General features: G+C 44.7%; 1 long non-coding RNA gene across 1 annotated transcript; it reads right to left on the bottom strand.

The window, feature by feature from the left end:
• Nucleotides 1-2401: 2401 nt before the first annotated feature.
• On the bottom strand, nucleotides 2402-3129 carry LOC106147331. The gene is made up of 2 exons (XR_001232175.1): nucleotides 3009-3129; nucleotides 2402-2838 (listed from the first exon to the last, which is right to left on the bottom strand). It is a non-coding gene; the product is annotated as an uncharacterized LOC106147331 (long non-coding RNA).
• Nucleotides 3130-5472: the final 2343 nt, after the last annotated feature.

Raw genomic sequence — 5472 nt, 5'->3', positions numbered from 1 at the left:
ATAAAATCCTCCTGTTTCCCACTTGGCCTTTCCTGTCTCTTAAATTCCACAACATTGCCACACTGTGCACCTAACCGCTGTGGCACCCAGAGAGGGTATTGTGGTGGGGCTACACTGTGGCAGAACACAAAACTGTCTCATCTGGCAGTGGCCTCTTTCACCAGGCTGACCAAGGGCCTGGTTTACAACATCTTGGCACCCAGGCTGTGTCCGTACAATGTCAAAAGACCTATCACTTGTGCCTCCCTCACACATGGATGAAAATATGACAACTTCTGGAAAACTTTAGGACTCACACCCTTGTCTGTGTATTCTCTGGGGGTGGGGAGGAAGAGAGGAAGGAAGGAAGGGAATAGCAAGAGGGGGTGTAAAAAGGGAGGAAGGTGGGATCCTCCCCCCACTAGTGGAAATTTGAGGAAGGGAAGGAACAGCAGAAGATGGTGTGAGAAGGGGGAAGGTGGGATTTCCTCCAAATGATTGAAATTACAGGGTGGAAGGAAGGAAGGAAGGAGGAAAGGAAGGAAGGAAGGAGGAAAGGAAGGAAGGAAAGAAGGAAGCAAGGAAGGGAGGGAGGAAGGAAGGGAAGGGAACTGCAGCAGGGCATATGGGAACAAGAGGAGGAGTGTGAGAAGGCTGGGGGTTCTGCTTTAAAAAAGGAACTCCTCTTGGTGCATGCTGACTAAGCAGCCGGGAGTTGGGCAAGGCTGCAGTTCCCACATCATAATTGCAAGAAAAGGGGTGAGTCATCACGGGGAGGCCAGGGAAGCAAACTACACTTGAGGGCAGGTGGTGGTCAAGAAAGAGAGCGAGAGCCTGTGACCAAACTGCCAGCTGGCATTCTATGTTGCTGCTGATCTGGTTTTCTTCATAGAGTCTGCCGAGCTGTGCTGGCAACTGGCTCTCTCTGTGCCTACCTACCATTGTACGGAAGGGAAGGTGCTCATGGCTGGCAGGTGCACACGCTGCTCACCACAGATCATGTCCAATTAAAAGATGGTGTAACTTCAAGAAGAATAGGAAATCACTTTGGGTAAAGATGAACATATTTTGTGCCAGGATGCTCTAAAATACAGAGAAGCATTAAAGATGTATCAGTATTTGCCTTAGTCTAATGCAGATGTATAGAACACTATGTCTAACAATCACAGAATAAACAAGCCTCTCATAGGTGCATGGGATACTGATCTAGGTAATATGTGCTCTGGGTCATAGAACAAAATTTACAAACTGCAAAGGAGAAATAATAGTATGTTATCAAAACATGATGGAACCAAACTCTAAGTCAGAAACAGAAAGTTATTTAGGAAATGCTAAAATACTGAAAACTTTTATAGATGCTCACAAACAATTGTACAGGTAGGTCTGAAGAGAACGAATTCATTTGATTGAAGGTACGTAAGATATAACTTTATTTGAATCGGTAGTTCCATTAAAAAGTAATATATACCTGAACTTCTACCCTCAAATTTCAAGCAGTAGGAAGATCTCACCATCCTCCCTTCTCACACTCTTTCTTCTGTTCCCATCCCCCTCCTGCAGTTCCCTTCCTTCCTTTCTTCTCTCCTTTCACGCTGAAATTTCAATCAGTTGGAGGAGATCCCACCTTCCTCCCACTGTTCCCTCCCTCCCTTTTCCCCTCCCTCCCTCCCTCTTCCTTCCTCACATTTCCATCAGTAGGAAGAGGATCCCTCCTTCCTCCCTCCTCATGCCCTCCTGCAGTTCCTTTCCTCCCTCTGTCCCCCTTCTTCTCACCCTCCCTCCTTTCCCCCCATCCCTCCCTCATTCCTTTCTTCTTTCCTCCCTCAAATTTTAATCACTGTGAGAAGGAACCCACCTTCTTTCCTTCTCACACCACTGCTGCTGTTCCATTCTTCCCTTCCTCCTTCCCAGACTCCCTCCCTGCCTCCCTCCCTGCCTCTCAGCCTCGTTTCCTTCCTTCCTTCTTCCCTCCCTCCATTCCTTGCTTTCTTCCTCTTGCACTTCCTCCCACCATCCCTCCCTCTCCTATCCTTCCTCACTCCCTCCCTTCCTGCTTTACGCTCTTCCTCCCTCCCTCCATTCCTCCTTCCCTTCATCCTTCCCTTCTTTCCTTCCTCCCTCCCTCCATTCCTCCTTCCCTTCATCCTTCCCTTCTTTCCTTCCTCCCTCCCTCCATTCCTCCTTCCCTTCATCCTTCCCTTCTTTCCTTCCTCTCTCCCTCCCTTCCCTCTTCCCTCCTTCCCTTCTTCCTTTCTTTCCTTCCTCCTTCCTATCGTCCATCCCTCCCTCCCTCTCAACCTCCCTCTCCCTTCCTTCTTCAAATTTCCATCCCTCCTTCCTTCCTTCTCACCTGCTCCTGCTGTCCCCCTCCCTCTTTCCTCTGTTCCTCCCCACCCCCAGAAAACACTCAGACACACATTCGCAGGGTCGCAGAGGCAAGTTTTATTGCACCATCACTGGTAGGTTTTGGTGTGCAATTTTCCGACTACCTCAGCAGCTCAGTTGTGGTGCACAGACCTTGGACCACTTCTCAGATTATACCCAGTTCTGTGGCCTCTCAGGCCCCTAGACTCTCCGATCTTCTTCTCAGGGACTGAGGTTCCCTGGTCTTTGGTTCTCTTCCGGCCCCTCTGGGTGGGGTTTCAGCCCCTCTTGGCCTGGGATTTTTGGAGCAGCACTGGTGAGCAGCACTGGGGGCGCTGAACTTGCCCGCACTCTCTTGGACTCGCTCCAGGGCATCTTGCTTGCCATTGGGCTCTTCAGACAGGTGATAATGGCCTGACCCTGCTGCCCCCTCCTTCTGTTCCTTTTCCCAGCCTGTAGATGGGGTCTCTGGGCTCTCCTGCCTCACCTAGTCACCTGGAAGGACACAATTATATCAAAGAACAGCACTGGTTTGGGAGAAGAAAGATGATGACTGACAAGAACAGGTGCTTCGTGAGAAGGGGCAAAGTCTGAGGAATGGGCACAAGTCTTGAGGGAAAGGTTGTCAAGGGCCACAAGCAGAGGAGCTTCAGTGGTTTACTCACCTTTCTTTAAGTTTCTGTGCTGAAATTGACTTTCTCTTCTTTCGCAGCAGGGTTTGTGGGCCTACTCTTTCAGTAGCTTTACACTCTTGCCTTGTTTTCCAGATGGACTTCCAGTGATCTGTTCCAGATGGGCCTAACTTCCTTTTATATAGCTGTCCCTAAGGCGGCCACATCCTTGAGTTTTGCTTGGTTAACAAGTGATCAGCCAATGACAGCCCTGGGGGACGGGCTGAGACACCACATAATCATCATCGGCATGGGGAAGGTAGGAGGGTATGATGAGTACAGCACGTATGGTAGAGAAGGGAGAGATCTGCTTAGCATACCCCAAAGCTCTGCCGCACTTATCTTCCATACTTTTTATTCCCCGATCCTCACTATCAATGTATTACCAGGCAGGGAGAGAGTAATTTCTCTACACTCTTCCCAAGGACACCCCTTGCAGTGGTACATTCTCTTCCTTCCAGGCCTCCACTATTACTTAGTGTGTGTCTTACCTAAAAGTTTCTCCCCGCTAACCTGTTCATATCCAAAAAATATGTGGAGATTTCTTCATCCTTACATCCTAAAAATTACTCTTCTGCACTTTGAGACTATGTTGACTATCACCCAGTTGTTCCTCCCTTCCCTTTCTCTTTTGTCTATGGATATCCCCTTATCCTTTCAGGCGTCCTTCACAGTGCATGAATAGACTGGCTGCAGCAGATACCCTAGCCTTGTTGACAATCAGTGTTCCCAGCTTATGTGTATCACTCTTAGTAATTTTTCTTGTCACTGTACAAGATACCCCACACACAGTTTAAAAGAAGTTAGGTTTTTTTTTAAAACTTCTGCTTTTCGTCCATAGTTGGCAGACCCCTTGGCAGAAAGGCCTGACAGAGGCTATGGCAGAGGAAACCGCTTCATGTCATGGTAGCTAAGAAGCAGAGACAGAGATCAGAAGAGGAGCCAGGGAGGAAAGTACATGCATCCAGCTCACATCACCAATGACATTGCCCTTTCTCACCAGTCCCCACCTCCTAACATCACAGTTTGTGCTAGCTCCTACGTTGTCTAATCTTCTCCCAACAGCCCCACCTTTGAAAGTATAAGGGTCTTGGGGGACAGCTAAATACAAGCCATAACCCAAACCTAGACTCAGGATTTAATGGCACAAGAGAAATGAGGCAGGGATTCATGTGCCAGAAATTACACAGGTTATTTGAATATGTGGAAAGACCATATGAAACTGAAGAACTCATTCAGCAGGGTGGGCTTAGGTTGGACTGTTTACCATTGTCTTTAACATTCTGTTCTGTATAACATGTTTTTATAACGTTTTTTCCAGATGGAATGGGAAAATTAAAGCTATTTACAGAAAATAAGAGCAAATGCATAAAATTTTGTTAGTGTAAAAAATACTTCTGTAACAATAGGTAAATTGAGCAGTATTACTGGATGCAAGATCATTGTATTCATATTTTATATAAGCAATGACCAATTAAAAATTGAAATAAAATGGTATAATTTAAAGTAGTATTAGAAAATGTAGATCAAATGGGACAAAACTGACAAATGATGTACAATATCTGTACAATGACAACTACAAAAAATTGAAAAGGTAAATTAATGAAGACTAAATGAATGGAGGCTATCAACCTTGTTTATTACTCAGAAAACTGAAGCCTCATCTCTGAACACATTACATTTTTGAGGGATATTTTGGGTGAAAACCATGACAAAGCACAACCTTAATCCCTGGTCACTTCTGCTCTGACACTGTTCCCCTGCTGTACTTTCTGACTGCCATAAATTGAGCAGTTTTGGTAAACCATGTGTTTTACTATACTGTTTCTGTTTTGAGGCCAGTAAATGAAGAACTGAATACCCTGAAACCCTGGGCCAAAATAAACCTCTTCTTCAAATTGTAGGTGTGGGGCATTGTGTCTCACTGACAGAAAAGCTCAATAGTACAATTTAGATTGCACTAAATGTATCAATATATTTGTGAAGAATTGGTACTATATTTGTAAGTAATAGTGCCTGCATGACCCACACAGACACATCCCAAAGTGTGCTTTACTAATTTTATAGGTGGCTTACAAGTCAATCAAATTAAAAATTAAGCCTAACTGTGACACAAATCAAAATTCCAAAAGATTTCCATAGAAATGGAAAACTAATTCTAAAATTTGGATAAAAATCCAAAGAATTTAGAAGAGCTGAAAAAATCTTTTAAATATAGGGCAAAGTTGGAGGCATTACCTTACTTGAAGGACTATAAACTGACAACAATCAAAATAGTTTGTTAACCCTAGAAATACATTAGTGGAACAGAATGACATTCAAGAATCACTCCACATGTGTATGCACATATAGACAACTAATTATGGTAAAGATGGAAGTGAAGATTAAGGGAGAGAAAGTATAATTTTTTGTTTTTTTTTTTTATTTTAGAAATAAAAGGAGGAAAATACTAACAGAC

The sequence above is a fragment of the Chinchilla lanigera genome, unplaced genomic scaffold, assembly GCF_000276665.1.
Source record: "Chinchilla lanigera isolate Chin_1 unplaced genomic scaffold, ChiLan1.0 scaffold00143, whole genome shotgun sequence".
Taxonomy (NCBI): domain Eukaryota; kingdom Metazoa; phylum Chordata; class Mammalia; order Rodentia; family Chinchillidae; genus Chinchilla; species Chinchilla lanigera.
The sequence above is the reverse complement of the archived record's forward strand: the minus strand, read 5'-3'. Positions and strand labels throughout refer to the sequence as shown.